This window comes from Podarcis filfolensis (assembly GCF_964270895.1).
Source record: "Podarcis filfolensis genome assembly, chromosome: 15".
NCBI classification, from domain to species: Eukaryota; Metazoa; Chordata; class Lepidosauria; order Squamata; family Lacertidae; genus Podarcis; species Podarcis filfolensis.
In genome coordinates this window covers 8,369,766-8,386,567 of record NC_139618.1, presented here as the reverse complement: position 1 = coordinate 8,386,567, position 16,802 = coordinate 8,369,766, and the positions used below count along the sequence as shown (strand labels likewise).

The window sequence follows — 16,802 nt, the reverse complement described above, 5'->3', positions numbered from 1 at the left end:
CAATTTCCTCCTCCTGGGTGATAAAGCAACAAGTGCCGCTGGACACTGCAAGGATCAGGTGACACAGGGAGATTAATCTGGCTGAGAAAGAAATTTCCTGACTGCTCTCTGTCTAGGAGAAAGTGTAAAAAAAAAAAATTGGGTGGTGGTTGTGAAATGAATAGCTTGGGTGGGGAGGGGGAGGAAAAATGGACTTTCATTTGAAGATGGGGACAATGGAGAAAGTGATGAATGGTAGAATCTCTTCCAAACCCATCACTTCCCTTTCCACATGGGGCTGCCGGTAAGCTATTAAATCAATCTGGAACTAATTGCAAATCAAGAACAGTCCCTTGCTTCTCTTCACTTCTTGGAAGACTACACTAGAAAAGGCAGTTTCATTCACCCCACCTTCAGAGCTCTGGGTCACCTTTGACGGGGGCAGGGGGACAGAGCTCTAAATCCTGACAGAAACAGAAGAATCTGCTTTGTACCTATTCAGACCATTGGTTCCACTGAGTTCGGCACAGGCTACACTGGCTGGCAGCAGCTTTCTAGGGTTTCAGGCTGGGGGGCAGGTCTCCTCCAGCCCTGCCAGGAGGTGCCACTAGAGATTGAACCTGAGACCTGCATGCAAAGCAGATGCTCTACCAGTGAACTACAGCCTGCCTCCTGAAGAATCAGTTAAAAGGGGAAACAACAGCACAAGGAGCTTGAGAGTGGAACACGTTGCCCTCAGCTATAACTAGTGGCTCCTAGAAGCTGTCAGCATGCGACAGTGGCCACAACCCAGGAACAGCTTCAACTGGTTAAATCAGGTGAGAGTAGCTGACGAGTCTCAAATCCTTGGTGGGTTAGGGACTTCTCCTGCATGGAAGGCAGACTCAGGCGGATTGAGCAGAGGAGACCAATTGTGGGTCAAGAAGGCTGTTTTCTGCATGTGCTGCAGAGGGAAGCGAGGGGCAGATGGGGCTCAGGAAAGTAGTCCGTCCAGGAAAAGGAAAACTCTGATCTTAAATCTCCGTTGCCTTGCAGGACATCTTGAGGAGAAGAAAAGGTTAAGGTGTAAACCCAACACAAATCCAGAGTGGAGTTCCTAGACAGTTAGACGGCGCCTTGCATGCCTCCTGCAGCCAAGCTGGTGCCAAACTTCTTGCTCTGTTGTCCTTTGGACCACATCAGCCAGGCAGAGAAGGTCTTGTCGTCTGGGAAGCTCAGGACCGCCATACACACTGCCCAGGCTTACACTCCAGGGAGGTGCTGCTAACACAGTGGATTGACTTCGCCCCCGGAGGTGCAATCCATTATGTCTCAGACAGATACCAACTCAACTCTAAGACACAGTCATGGCAGATAAAATTGGCTATGACCTATGTTCAGCCAATGGCAAATGTGCACAGGGCAACTGATATCCGGCTTTGCCTTTGTCAAGTATGCTAGTTTGCACAGACATGGGCCTCTATTCCCCCATCCAGGCAAGCAAAGGGCCATATTTTTCAGCCAGGCAGTAATGGAGGATGCAAAGCAGGGCCTGTGAGGGGGCGTGGCCTGGAGTGAGGGGGCGTGGCCTGGGGAAAGCCCCTAAGACCAGATGCAGAAGCCACAAGGGTCACATTTGCCCCCTTCGGGGCCTGGGGTCCTTCACCCTTGCTGCATGTATATGTGCTTATTTGAAATATGTATGTATGTATGTATGTATGCATGCATGCATGCATGTATTTGCAATATTTTGCTTATATTTTGCTTATATTTTGTAACAATTATGTTAAATAAACAATAAAAGGTGTATTTTAAAACAGAATTATTATAGTCACCTTCCCAGGTGGGCCCAAGACCCACTTAGAATCATAGACAAGAGCAACAGAGTCGCTCTCCATTTTGCAAGATCAAAGTATGCAACGAACAACCTATATGGAACCAGAATTTTCACAGAAGGTCCATCTAGCCCCAGCCCCCTTGAAATGTAGGTGCGGCGAACCTTCTGCCCTCCAGATGTTGCTGAACTACAACTCCCATCACTCCATCCCTCATGTTTGCGAGGGTGATGGGGAGTTGCAGCTCAGCAACACCTGGAGAACTGGGAGGCTCTACTCTGACTGGCAGCTGCTCTCCAGTGTCCAAGGCAAGGATCTTTCTCATCACCTGCCATCCAAGATGCTCCACAGCTCAGCGGTACAGCATCTACTTCAGGTGCAGCAGGTCTTAGGTTCAATCCTCAGCATCTCCAGGTGGGGATGAGAGACTCACTCTACCTCTGAAACTCTGGAGAGCTGCTGCCAGTCAGTGTAAGCAATACTAAGCTAAATGGACCAACCATCTGGCTCAGTTCCTCTGTTCCTATTTCAGCCATTTAACTTGGAACCATGAGGACTAGAATCCTACTTGATTTTTAAGGGAAGGACCATCGCTCAGTGACAGATTTGCATGCAAAAGCTCTGAGGCTGAATTCCAGGTAGGGCTGGGAATGTCCCTTGCCTGAACCCCTGGAGAGCTGCTGCCAGTCAGTGCAGACAATATTGATATAGACAGAACCAATAGCTAGAAATGCCTTCTGCATGCAAAACACGACCTACAGCCCTTCCTGCCTGGATCTGAAAATCTCCCCGCAATCCTGGGAGGAAGGAGGGGGGAAGGAGCTCCCGCCTAGTCGCACATTTCAAAGAGGCACCGTCACACAGATCCTCTTTCTCTTCTTACCTGCCACAGCCCATCACTCTCAGCTACGACTCGCCGGCACAGGACAGAAACAGAGAAGCACTCCCTTCCCCTCCAGGAAGTGCAAGGCGAGAGAGACTTGCTGAGATTACCGGCTCAGGAGCGCCCAACTCTTAACTGCCTCCCTGCAGCAGCAGCAGCTGATCGGTATCATGGCAGCAAAACTGCCCGGCCCAGCCCTCTCTTGTCACCACCTTCCTCCTTCCTGCTCGCCCTCTGCTACCGGGTCAGGATGAAATCATGCACATCTAATTCGCAGCTCCTTTCACACGCGCTCACACACCCCTCGGCCTTTGGCAGTGATGGGTATAAAGCAAAGCACTGTCCCACTGGGTTCAAGTCCAGGCATCCCAACCCACCCAAAAGTTTCCCTTTCCCCATGGAAGATGCAAGGGAGGCCAGCCTGCCTTTGTGTGGAAGCAGAATTAATGATCAACCAGGTGTTCAGCAACCAGGAGGGCTGGGACCGCGATAAGGACAATTACGTCTCACCAGAAAGTCGAAACCGAGACAGATCTATTATTATTTGCTCAGTTCATTACCCGCCCCTTCAGGCGCAACGTTAAAAACATTCGAAAACAAATAAGAAGAGGGAGAGGGCTAAAAAGATAAGGGCTTAGTATCTGCAACTCCAGGTTCAATCCCCAGCGTCTCTGTCTGAAACCCAGGAGAGATGCTGCCAGTCAGTGTAGGCACTATTGAGCTTGGTAGGCCAATGGTCTGACTCTGTATGAGGCCACTTCTTACGTCCCTAGTGTACCTCTCTGGCATCAAAGGTCAGGCTAAAGCAGTGTGTGTGTGCTTTATTCACCCACACAAACAATTCCATCAGGCACAATATTCAACCTTACTGATTTGGCCCAGGGAAATACAGTGGTACCTCGGGTTAAGTACTTAATTGGTTCTGGAGGTCCGTACTTAACCTGAAACTGTTCTTAACCTGAAGCACCACTTTACCTAATGGGGCCTCCTGCTGCCGCAGAGCCACCGGAGCCCGATTTCTGTTCTTATCCTATTTCTAGGTTAGCGGAGTGTGTAACCTGAAGCGTATGTAACCTGAAGCGTATGTAACCCGAGGTACCACTGTATTTTGCAGCTAAGAAGCAGAGCGATACAGAGAACAGAGCAGCTGTTATAACCATGTCGACACAGAAGGGATAATGGAGCTTTTGGGTCTGGGCCCACGTTGGCACTGACCCATTGGCAGACTGGGTGCCCCAAAGGGGCACCATGGACTGTCTGGCCTGGGGAGATTTTTAAAACTATATAATGCATTTTCAGTAGTAAATAGACTAACTCCAAAAAAACTCCCCCTGTTCCCCAATATTCCCATGTATGTATAACATTCACATAGACAGAAGCGATCTAAGAAGTAATGTGTATGTTATCAATTGCTTTGGGTAATTTTTAAGGTGCCAGGCTTGTTGGCAGACCAACCCTGCATTACAAGATGTCTGCAAACATGGCGTGAAGGCTAGCAACACCAACCCCACCACGTGGGAATCCCTTGCAGACGACCGCAGTGCCTGGAGACAGACGGTCAGGTGGTGCAGCAGTGACCAGAGGAGAAATGACCGCTGGGAGGAGTGCAGAAAGAATAAATGCCATGGTACATCGGCAGCAGCACAACTGGATGCCTTCATCTGCCCCAGCTGCAACAAAACATGTCTCTCCCGTATCGGTCTCTGCGACCACAGCAGGCTCTGCAACCTTCCAACCATTTGTACACTGAAGGCGCACTCCTCCATTGTTGAGATGCCAGCAACTTCAAGGTTCATCTCCTGAACTCTTGCCTGAATCCACCATACACATACACACAGAACCACAACAAAATGCCCTAACTTATGACAGAGCTCCATCAGCCACAACAGAAGAGAGGAATATCTGGCCCAGAGTTTGCATGTGGCCCTCTGTTCCTGGCCCTCATGCCTCATGGAGCCTGACTGTGTTTGCCTGGCTAGAACGTGGCTTTGAACTTCAACAGCACCTCTTGCTTGCCTTGAATCGAGGGTAGAGAAATATGTGTGAGTTTGTGCAGAAACTAGACTACTGTACAAATGGAACGTTTTATTCCTTGCTCCTCACACTTCGCCTCTGGCCCTGCCCACCTCTGGCCTTAGGCCATTGGGTGGGGGCCCAAAAATGAATGCTGGAAAATACTTCCTACCCCTGAGCTAAAACATTAATAATAATAATTTATTATTTATACCCCGCCCATCTGGCTGGGCTTCCCCAGCCACTCTGGGCGGCTTCCAACAAAATATTAAAATACACTAATGCATCAAACATTAAAAGCTTCCCTAAACAGGGCTGCCTTCAGATGTCTTCTAAAAGTCAGATAGTTGTTTATTTCCTTGACATCTGGTGGTAGGGCGTTCCACAGGCCGGGTGCCACTACCGAGAAGGCCCTCTGCCTGATTCCCTGTAACTTGGCTTCCCACAGTGAGGGAACCGCCAGAAGGCCCTCAGAGCTGGACCTCAGTGTCTGGGCAGAACGATGGGGATGGAGACGCTCCTTCAGATATACTGAACCAAGGCCGTTTAGGGCCTTAAAGGTCAGCACCAACACTTTGAATTGTGCTCGGAAATGTACTGGGAGCCAGTGTAGGTCTTTCCAGACCGGTGTTGGGTGCACTGTCTCTGTCTCTTGGCCTACCTCACAGGGTGGCTGTGAGGAGGAACTATGAATGCCGCCTAGAGTTCCTTGGAAAAAAAGGTGAGATGCAAATATAGTCATAACAACATCAGTCCACATTCCAGCAACCTGTTGGACCCAGACAAGCCCTGAGATGCCTAAGGATGGAGTGATCTCCTTGGGTCACTTTGCAAGACAACTCCATCATCTTTAAGCCTGCTTCTTATCAAGGTAAGCACTCCCTCGGGCCAAGCAACTGTGAATAATTCATTGGCGAGCAGGCTGAAAGAAGAAGATCATCTAATTAAGAGAGAGAGGTTGGAAAAGAGCCATTAATGGATTTTTACGGGCAACCGCAAGCGGCAGATGGCAAGCTGTGGCTCTTCCAAACCGGGAGACCGCAGAAAACCAAGCACTATGTGCCGATGGGTTGCAACATCTTCTAATTCGTGCCAGGGATTTATATAAAACAGAGGCTCTTCGCTCATCCGCTGAAGTGCAAGGAAGAGCCTTCAAGTAAATCCAAATGCCTGAGTACAGCCCTGTTCTTTTTTTAAAAAATTGCCCGTTTCTCAAAACTCTGCTCTAAATGCAATTCAAGTGGGGCTTGCAAAATGGTCCGTCGAGCTGCTTCTTTTCATTCTCTTCAATTCCCCCCTTCCTCCACTCTATCAGATGCATGCAATTCTTGGGACTGTGTCCCCAAATGGAAAAAAAGTATAGTATAGGAAGAACCGAGGAAGACTACATTCAGACATCACACTAATCCACTGTTTGCACAATCCCTGGTTTAGAACTCCAGCCATAGTTTGCTCATCCAACTCCGGTTAGTCAGTTCAGAAAACTGCACCACCTGATACTCACCACAAACTATTATCTGCTAAACACGCAAACCATGCCTTGTGGATTCTGGTTTGTTAGTCAATCACAAACCATAGCTTCCCATTTTATATCTTTTGCACCAAGTTATCATGAAGATTCCCTAATGGTGGTTTGGGAGAGATGTCTAAACTGAGCCCAGATCAAGAGAGTGGCCTTGACCCCCACATTCACACAAGGGGATCAATGGGCTGGGGGGGTTGCAGGACTGAATTCACCTTCTCCCACCCCAAAGACACATTGACAGTCGCTAACAGAACAAAAGCTTTCCCAAAAAATACTAGTTATGCATGTCTTTGAACCACGGAATGTTCACCTAAAGGATGCCCAAAATATACAGTAAGGGTAATTGGACACATAAATATGGTCAAAGACATATTTTTGAGATTTACAGTTGTCAATGCACAGTTGAATTATATCCTGGGACTCGGAAACCTGACAGAGAGATAATATAACTGGCTAGTGAAGGCACTTATGGTGGCTAAATGTTTAACACTTTGGTATTGTTAAACATCAGTATTGTTCAGTCGGTACAGCACGAGGCGCTTAATCTCAGGCCATGGGTTCAAGTTTCATGTTGGGCAAAAGATTATTGCATTGCAGAGGGTTGGACTAGATGACCATAGGGGTCCCTTACGATTCTACAATTCTATGATTGTATGATTCTACCTCCCCAGCTCATCACACACACTATCAGACACTGCACAGAAGACACGACTCCGCTATCAGCCTAGGAGAAGGTTACCTTCCGCAAGCACAAGATGGGAGGTTTTCAGATCTACGAACTCCATCTATAGATCTAATTTCATGAATGGGAACTGGGTTAGTCTGGACCACCAGCTCCACCCACTCCTGCCCCATAAACGGGCAAACCGAAAGCATTGTTTTGTTATTTTTGGCTGCATTTTATTTGGCAGTATTCCTTTCTCCTTTGTTAATTTTTCTTAAGAAAAAAAATAGCTATTAATAAAATAAGGATGAAGTAGTACAGTCCAGAAACAGTTCTCTCGCCGCACCCATTTCTGTGAATTCAGACCAACTCTGCTTGCCAGCCCACCTGAGTCTCTCCTGCAGGGCAAACAGCTGTGCCTACAGAGGACCTCTTCTGAACTTACAAGGGCCAAGAAAGAGAGCACATTGCTGCTGCTGGGACAGCACTCTTGCCACCTGGTCCTTTGAGATCAGGAACGCTCGGGCATGCAGCTGCCACAATGCCTACACAGCTGTGAAATGGGCATAAGGAGCCTCTTGATGGATCAGAACCAAAAGGGCCATAGCTGAGTGGTAGAAAATCCGCTTTGCATGCAGAAGGTTGCAGGTTCAGTCCCTAACTCCCTGCCTGGAACCCTGGAGAGCCGCTACCAGTCTGTGTAGACGATACTGAGCTACATGGAGCAACGGTCTGGCTCCTAGGCAGCTTTCTAGGTTCCTATAAAGCATCCCATTTCCCAGCTATTGGCCATACATATGCTGCCGGGAAGCCCACAAGCACAGCATCAAAGCAAAAAAACCCGCCCACAATAATTTGGCGTTCTGGGGTAGATTGCCTCTGCATCTGGAGTCTCCACTCATAACTACTGATTATGGAAGAGGAGACCTGCTGGAATTGACAAGGTTCAGGATCCTGTTTCCCCACAGTAACCAGCCAGATCCCTCTGGAATGCCCAGAGAAAATAGGAGGAAATGCAACTCTCTCTCCTACTGTTTGTCCCCAGCTACAAACTGGGATGCAGGTGGCGCTGTGGGTTAAACCACAGAGCCTAGGACTTGCTGATCAGAAGGTTGGTGGTTCGAATCCCCGTGACAGGGTGAGCTCTCGTTTCTCAGTCCCTGCTCCTGCCCACCTAGCAGTTCGAAAGCACGTCAAAGTGCAAGAAGATAAACAGGTACCGCTCCAGCGGGAAGGTAAACGGCATTTCCGTGCGCTGCTCTGGTTCGCCAGAAGCGGCTTAGTCATGCTGGCCACATGACCCGGAAGCTGTCTGCAGACAAACGGTGGCTCCCTTGGCCAGTAAAGCGAAATGAGTGCCGCAACCCCAGAGTCGGCCACGACTGGACCTAATGGTCAGGGGGCTCTTTACCTTTACCTTTACTGGTGTTTGGACAGCAGACTGCTCCTGAACTGGGAGGTTCCTTTGAGCCTTATGTAAATCTGCCCAGCCACCCATTTCAAGGCGGGCTACTCTGACTGCTTGACTCTGCTCTGAAAGGCGATGGGGGAGAAACTGCACAAGCAGGCAAGGCGGATCCAGAGGTCGGTGGCCATGGGAAGCACAAAAGAGGCTGCTTTTCCCGGTCACAGGGAGAACTCTTCCCGCTCTGAAATTACACAAGCTCTTTCCAGCCTTTCTCCACTGCCCTGTCTCACCCCGAGCAAATGTAAATCAAGGCTTCCAGGAATCCGCGTTCTTCCCAGAGGCTCACCAGAATTATTTGGAACGCGCCGGCCAGAAAGAGAACAGCAGTAATGAAAAAAGATAAACTGCATTTAAATATGTCCTCTGGGGAGAATTTCCTTGCTTCCTGCCTGCTACTGCCCTGCTGCTACAGCATTCCCGTGGCGGAATATTATTATTATCATCACTTTGAGGGCCACGTTCCCCTCTATGCAATCTTTCTGGGGCCACATGCTCAGGGTGGGCGGGGCCAGGAGGAAAAGTGGGTGGGGCAACAATTGCTAGTTTGCTCACCCTCTCTAGATAAGCAAGAAGCACCATCAGGTATAGGATGCAGGCAAAAATAAACAAAGAGGATGTAAAGCAAGGCCAGAGGTGTGGGGGTGTGGCCTAGGGAGAGTCCCAAAGGCCAGAGACAACTGCCTTGTCCATCTGGTCTAAAGAGAAAGTGCTACAAGAAGGGAAAATGGGGTCTCTGAAGTTGCCCACCAAACAGTTTCATCACCTGTTGGAGCAATGTGGACGTCGCCACCCGAGTGACAAGGATTCCTACACACAACTGCAGTTGTAGTGCAGACCACACAGCTTGCAAGGGGGAAATGTCTAACGCACGCAAGGATCTTCGGATGAGGAGCCAATGGCCACATACACATCTGGTCCTGCAAAGCTAGGCTCTCTCCAGTTTAAGCCCGCTTCCCTGCAATATTCCCAGTTTGAAAAGCCACAAGCAGAATATTTCGGACACTGGTCTGTGTGCTATTCACCCCAGTCGAGCCTTGACCACCGATTCAGATACCACACGGATGTCAGCAATGCACACAAGTTCCGTAAAACCTAACACGGGTTATAGACAACACCCTGGGTCAGGTTCCTAGCACAGGCCTGCGGCGGAATTTCTCGTGGTCAAAGGGAAGGGAGCCACCAACGACGACAACTGTGACAGGGCTTCCAAGACTTCAATCTGAGTAAAGTGCAAGAAAACCTGGTGCTGGCCATCATGATGATCTCATGTAGGCTTTCATTAAGGCCTCCTAGTTCACGGGTAGGTAGGTCAACCTCTACCACTTTGGATTTTCACACAGATGGGGCACTGCCACTGCGGTTTGAGTGATTGAGAGCAACACTACAACACTGGCAATGTGGATAGCTTTGTTCCAGCCTGTGGATTATCCTGTAGCAAAAGGATACTTGTAGAGATTCTTTTCTCTTTATTGAATGAACGTTTGGAGGGAACTTTGGTTTTGAGACATCCCATATTGCGCTTGAACGTGATTTGGGAATTGCATAGCTTATGTAAAGGCTATACAGTGGTACCTCGGGTTAAGTACTTAATTCGTTCCGGAGGTCCGTTCTTAACCTGAAACTGTTCTTAACCTGAAGCACCACGTTAGCTAATGGGGCCTCCCGCTGCCGCCGCGCCGCCGGAGCACGATTTCTGTTCTCATCCTGAAGCAAAGTTCTTAACCTGAAGCACTATTTCTGGGTTAGCGGAGTCTGTAACCTGAAGCGTATGTAACCTGAAGCGTATGTAACCCAAGGTACCACTGTATTTAAAGAAACGGACACTTGGTGGAATATAAATGTCTTATTTTTACATTTCGCCTTTGGGAAGTTCTACATAATTACATACAGAGTTATGTGAGCCGTGCCACTTCAGACTGCTGGCAGGGGCCCAAGGCAACTGAATGTGCCTCTTTACACCCATCCACAACTCCCCCCCCCAAAAAAAAGCAACACAAAAATCCATATACACAGTAAGTTAGGTGACAAAGACAAAATTTATAGTCTAGCTTTATCCCCAACTTGCTATAGTTCTATGCGCAGGGAAGTGTGTGTGTGTGTCTATACACAAAAACTCCTTAGACCATCCATGTCACAGTCAAACTAAGCATTATCAGGTATTTCCCACCTTCGTTTTTTCCCCTTTGCAGCTACCTGGTTCTTGCAACACCAACCCAGCAGCAGATTCTTTCCCCCTCTGTTTTTACATTCAAGCTTGCTCTTGAAGACAGATTTCTTCCTCCGGTTTATCCTCACTGACCCCTCCTGCTTTGCTCATTTCCTCTCTCCCGTGTTATGTCTAGTCCTTGTCTCTCGATTGTAAGCTTGTGGGCAGCAAATCTACAGTATTTATAAGTTTTAGGTGTTTCACAAATGGAACAATCCCATCATAAGAGCCCCACCTCGCTGGCCATCCACAGTGGTCCAGTCCAAACGCAGGTGGTCCAGTCCAAATGCAGGCAGACCATCTCAGTGAGAAGTACATCTTCAGGCTGCTTCCAGGTCACTCTCTGTGACTCCGAAAAGCAGCCAAGTGTCATGTCACCAGCCATTCAGCCTGCGACGTGACAAGCGAAAGCAGTCAAGAGCAGCCCCAAGTGTCAGCCTGCTGAACGTTCAGGGTGTGTTGTGTCAGCAGAAATATGTGTCGAGGGCGACAACAGACACCGTGTGGTCAAAAAGTCCTAAGGCGGCAGGAGGTCATGCTCATAAGGAAGGATGGTCAGTACAAGCCTGGTCCTTCTACTCTCTGCTCATCTCCCTCCACCAACCTGAATAGGTTAGGGAGCTTATCAGCAGCCGCCTCCAGTCTACAGGTGATGCTTCACATCAAGGCATCAGATGGCAAGGCCAGCTTCATCCCAGACTTGCCGCTTGACCATCACATCTATCTGGTGGGCCATCACTGAGACCAGGCTGGGTGAGAGTGGAAGGGCAAACCTCTCTCAGATGTGCCCACCAAGTTTCCAGATGCAGCAAAAGTCCTGGCTGGAAGGGTGAGGATGTTGGGTAGCCCTGGCACAAAGACAGCCCATCTCCCTGACCCAACCTTGCAGATGTCCATCTCTGGGCATGTGTACCTGGTGTTGGGCTCAAGCGACCCAACAGACGTTCTGTTAGCTTACTGACCATCCTGCTGTCTAATAGTCTTCTTAGCTGAATTGACAGAAGCGGTGTTGGGGAATCCACCAGCCCACCAAAAACTCTAGTGGGGACCAGCAAGATCCACACTGAAGAACCTTGTCTGGGGAGGCTCGCAACTTCACGAACACCATGTCAACCACAGGCCTATCTCAAATAATGCTGGGCTCAGCACACGTGGCGGGTTTTGGACTCTGATGCCAGCTCTAGCCCCAAACATCTGGAGGGCGGCAGATTAGACAGACCCCACTTGTCAAAGCAGCCCATGGCTCCCATTTCCAAAATCATCCGCTCATTACTTGCAGAACAAACAAACAAAAACCTCACAAGTAAATAACATTATCCAGCAGGAATAAAACTGGGACAATCGTAGTTTTGTTTGTTCAGCCGGCCTCAGAGCATCGCCTGGAGAAAAGGATCTCCGCTTACGCTGGGAAGATCCATGAGAATCTGAGAAATAACTTGTTTTCCGCATTCGTTCCAGCAGCTCCAGTTACAGGTCACGGGAAAGTGAAATCTCCTTGTTTCTTGAGACGCCCGGGGAAAGTGAGCAAAAAACAAGCTGGAACGCCCAGGCACTGTCCCAGCTATTTAGATGCCAGCGAAAAGCGGAAGATCGCAAATAAGAAGCACCACCTCTGCTTTCTACGCAAAATGATATGCTTGCAGCAGAAACTCTTGCACAGCACTGCTGTTATTTACTGACTCGCCCAGTGGAAGAACACTAGGCTCAGTCTTCAGACGCTGGTGGCTGGTAGGGCAGAAGGCAGGGAGCCCAACAGTAGGTGGCGCCAGAGCCAATGACAGGTTGAAGCAACTCACTCTAGATTTGTTCCCACTCTTGCTTGTTGAGTTCCACAAAGGGCGACACTGAGATGGAGGAGGAGCAGGAGTTTGACAGGCAGGGTCAGTTGCTGCAATCCACCACAAAGGCCGCTGCAATGAGAGCCACATTCACTGCCTCAAACCACTCAGAGGAAAGGCCACATGCGAATGTCAGAGGGAGAAAATGCTTTTAAGAGGGCTCGATGCTGCTCCCCACCCCACAAAGAAACGAAGGGTGTGTGCAGAGCAAAGTGAGGGAGTGCCGTCAGACAGAGGGTGTTGGGGGGCAGCAGACCAGCAGTCCAGCCCCCTCCCCACCATTTCCAAGTCCCCCTAACCCCAACATGGAGAAATCAGGCCGCACAAGTAAATTCTTCATAGTGAGTAGAGACAGGGCCAGGGAGAACCACTGAATATATTTTAAGGTAAAGGGACCCCGACCATTAGGTCCAGTCGTAACCGACTCTGGGGTTGCGGTGCTCATCTCGCTTTATTGGCCGAGGGAGCCGGCGTACAGCTTCCGGGTCATGTGGCCAGCATGACTAAGCCGCTTCTGGCGAACCAGAGCAGCGCATGGAAATGCCATTTACCTTCTCGCCGGAGCGGTACCTATTTATCTACTTGCACTTTGATGAGCTTTCGAACTGCTAGGTTTGGCAGGAGCAGGGACCGAGCAACGGGAGCTCACCCCGTCGCGGGAATTTGAACCGCCGACCTTCTGATAGGCAAGTCCTAGGCTTTGTGGTTTAACCCACAGCGCCAGCTGCGTCCCTAAGAATATATTTTATGTTACAGCAAATACTGATCTCGGGTCTCACCTTTGGGTTCTGAAGAACCCTATATACTGCCTGTTAGGAAGAGAAGGCGGCAGAACTGGGAGCGAGAGGTTTGCTCAACCAGCTGCAGAGACCCAAACATACATGTTTATCTTACTCAAAATGAAGACTCTGTAAGAATCTTATTAGAATGGGTGTATCACATAGTGCTCATCTTTTTACTTATGGAGGTCTGGTTATAGCCCAAAATTCACTGTCTTATTCACGGTACAGTTTGGAATTTATGGTACTAGGCGTTGTTTTACATTTCTGTGTGTCTAGCATAGGGCTGCCATACGTCTGGATTTTCCCGGACATTACCAGGATTTCGGAGGGAATTTCTGTAAGGCTGCGATTTGTCCTGGATCTTTGGCAAGTAAACTGAAATAGCTCAACAATTTTTGGGGTTTCCTTAAAAAAAGTTCAACAATTTCTGGGTGTCTTGGTTTTTACTTTTTGGTGTCATCTCTTAATCACTGTCACTATTTTGAACCACATTGTGTACATAGCTCCTGATGAAGGAATCTCTCTCCAAAGCGCAATAAGCAGAATGAACAGTTGATTACTAGAAGCCTGGTCTCTTCGTGGAGTCCCCCCCCCCTTCCTCTGCCTACTGATCTGAAATAAAATATCAATTTCAAGGCATCTCCATACGTGTTAAGGGACGCGGGTGGCGCTGTGGGTTAAACCACAGAGCCTAGGACTTGCCGATCAGAAGGTCGGCGGTTCGAATCCCCGCAACGGGGTGAGCTCCCGTTGCTCGGTCCCTCCTCCTGCCAACCTAGCAGTTCGAAAGCACGTCAAAATGCAAGTAGATAAATAGGTACCACTCCGGCGGGAAGGTAAACGGCATTTCCATGCGCTGCTCTGGTTTGCCAGAAGCGGCTTAGTCATGCTGGCCACGTGACCCGGAAACTGTACGCCGGCTCCCTCGGCCAGTAAAGCGAGATGAGCGCCGCATCCCCAGAGTCGGCCACGACTGGACCTAATGGTCAGGGGTCCCTTTACCTTTTACCATGCATGTTGGGGGAGGGGTGTGTGCTATGCAACAGGGTACCTGCCCCAAGAAGCAGAATATTTTGGGTCAACCCTAATTCTGGCCCCACTGACATTCTGCATTGAAAGCAGCATCCTTTGTGCACAGTCATGGCTTCCCACTCCAAAAATCCTGGGAATTGTACCCTGTTAAGGGTGCTGAGAGTTGCAAGGAGACTCCTATTCCTCTCACAGAACTACAATCCCCAAAAAAACTTAGCAGTCAATCCCTCTCCCCAGGGAACTCTGGGAACTGTTTCTCTGCGAGAGGAATGGGGTCTCCTAGAAACTCCCGGCACCTTTGACAGACTACAGTTCCCAAGAGCCTTTGGGGGGAGTCATGACTGCGCAAAGTGGTACGATACTGCTTTAACTGCACAGTGCGGATGGGACCTGTGTGCTCCTCTTTGGACCGTTTGCTGAACTCATCCTATGAGGCAGCTATAAGAGTTGCAGCCTGTGGAGTGGGGGACCAGGATGGGGAAGGCTGGGGGAGAGAAAGCTCTCCCCTCTCTTGCCCAAACAAGCAATGTAGGGTTTCATAACAAGAGGCATGCAAATCGGGTGGAGCTGCACTAGGAACCCACACAGAACACTCAAAGCACACCGACTTCCTTTTCTAAACTCAACTCACTTCAAAGCAGGTCAGAAAGTCATTCGATGCGCCTGCACAATGTGGCAACCAGCTTTCGGCAACCAGCTTTCACAGGGGACATTGCCTTGCATTGTGGAGGGAGGGAAGGAGGGAGTAGAAATTAAAATGGTTTGCATTTTCGTGAGAAATGCCCTAACTCACAGGCAATTCACCCACCAAAACAGAGCAATCCTTCGAATGTGCACTCCTCTGAATTCTGTGGTGAAATTTTACAGCCAAACAATATGCACAAAATTACAGTGGTACCTCGGGTTACATACGCTTCAGGTTACAGACGCTTCAGGTTACAGACTCCTCTAACCCAGAAATAGTACCTCGGGTTAAAAACTTTGCTTCAGGATGAGAACAGAAATCGTGCTTCGGCGGTGCAGCGGCAGCAGGAGGCCCCATTAGCTAAAGTGGTGCTTCAGGTTAAGAACAGTTTCAGGTTAAGAACGGACCTCTGGAACGAATTAAGTACTTAACCCGAAGTGCCACTGTAATGCCATTTGTTTTAGGGATTGGTGGGGGGGGGGATGTGGATAAAAGTGCAAATATTAGTGAAAAGAACATACAAAAATGCACATTATTTGGGGAAGCCACTTGCAAATTCTTTCATTTTGTGACAGCGTGGTCTCAAAATTCAAACTGTGCCACCCTGGTCCAAAAAGGTTCACAACCCCCCCCCCGCCTCCCGCTCTTACCCCTTGGTTGCAGCAGCCCACCAGGAGTTGGAAAAGGGCCACCGGCTTCAAAATCAACTATTCAAAAAATAATTTTACAGATGTTTTAACATTCCACCCAAAACACAATATTCAGTCCAAATGCTAGAGGATATTCAACAGGCACCTCCCAGCTCAGCAGCTTCCAACACCCTCCACCTCTGAGGTACAGAAGGGGGAGAAATTCTCTTCGTATTTAAAGGAAGGCCTACCTAATTCACCCTTTCAGAAAGTATGCGAACTGAGAAACAGCCATCCTTCGAAATTCACCCCTCTCTGACGTCTGCAACGCATTTCTCCAGCCAACCGACGCGTGCAAATATTCACATGGAAAGTGTGGATAAAAATTACGTACAGAGCTGTATATAAGGGAAACCTGCTTTGCATAAACGCATACATTGGGCAAAACTGCCTACAAAAATAATGTGCGTATCAAGGGGAATTTGCATTATTATTACTGCTACTGCTAATAATGATAAGTGTACCATAGTGGTTAGAGCGTCGGGATCAAGAGCAAGAAGGCCCAGGGTTAAATCCGCACTCAGCCCCGAAGTCACTGCCTCTCAACAACAGGGTTGTTGTGGGGATTAAATGAGGAGGGGGAGAACCACGTACGGTACACCCTTCTTGCGCTCCTTGGAGAAACAGCGAGACATAAAAGCAATCCATAAAACAAATATTGCTCATCCTTCACTCCGAGGTTCCAGGGCAAACCACAACAACTTAGATGCAGCTTAAAGCAAATTGCAGTGCCAAGAGCGTGGAATTGCAAGCTGACGTGGAGCCAAACTCAAGATCGGAAAGATTGAGAAGCTGAAAACGACAGATCTGCCCACTCCATATCCTAAGGGTGCCTGCCCTTATGCCCCCAAACTATTTCAGCCAATGTCCCATCCCATGCGTGAAACTGCAAAGCAAGAGAGAGACAGCCGGACAAAGTCCACTCGCAACTGGCACTGCAAAGACAGACACGTATTGATCCCAGGGCCCCGCTCATTCCGCCCCACCCTGGCCGGGCCGCCTCATTTGCTGATCTCTCCCGTGGGGGGGGGGTGCCAATCAAGAAGAGGGGGAGATGGCAGAGGCTATTTTTAGCCTGTCACAAGGCTTTTGCAGCCTATCTGCGATGACCTTCCCTCTGACACACACACACACACACACCCCGCCGCCATGCACCCAACTCCTGCTGCTGCGTATATCCCAAATCTTAATACAGACCACATATCCCAATCTTAATGCAGACCA

At 49.1% G+C, this 16,802-nt stretch overlaps 2 protein-coding genes across 4 annotated transcripts in view; both read right to left on the bottom strand.

Moving 5' to 3' along the window:
* EVI2A (ecotropic viral integration site 2A) overlaps nucleotides 1-16,802 on the bottom strand; it is a 234,222-nt gene that overhangs the window by 28,496 nt on the left and 188,924 nt on the right. For 2 of the 3 annotated variants that reach the window (XR_014541944.1, XR_014541945.1), the window contains exon 3: nucleotides 9,888-10,121. The exons of the other annotated variant lie outside the window; for it this stretch is intronic. The gene's annotated coding sequence lies outside the window, so the exon portion shown is untranslated. Of the gene's footprint in view, nucleotides 1-9,887; nucleotides 10,122-16,802 lie in introns of those variants that run through there. 3 annotated transcript variants of the gene reach the window in all.
* KSR1 (kinase suppressor of ras 1) overlaps nucleotides 1-16,802 on the bottom strand; it is a 108,666-nt gene that overhangs the window by 74,264 nt on the left and 17,600 nt on the right.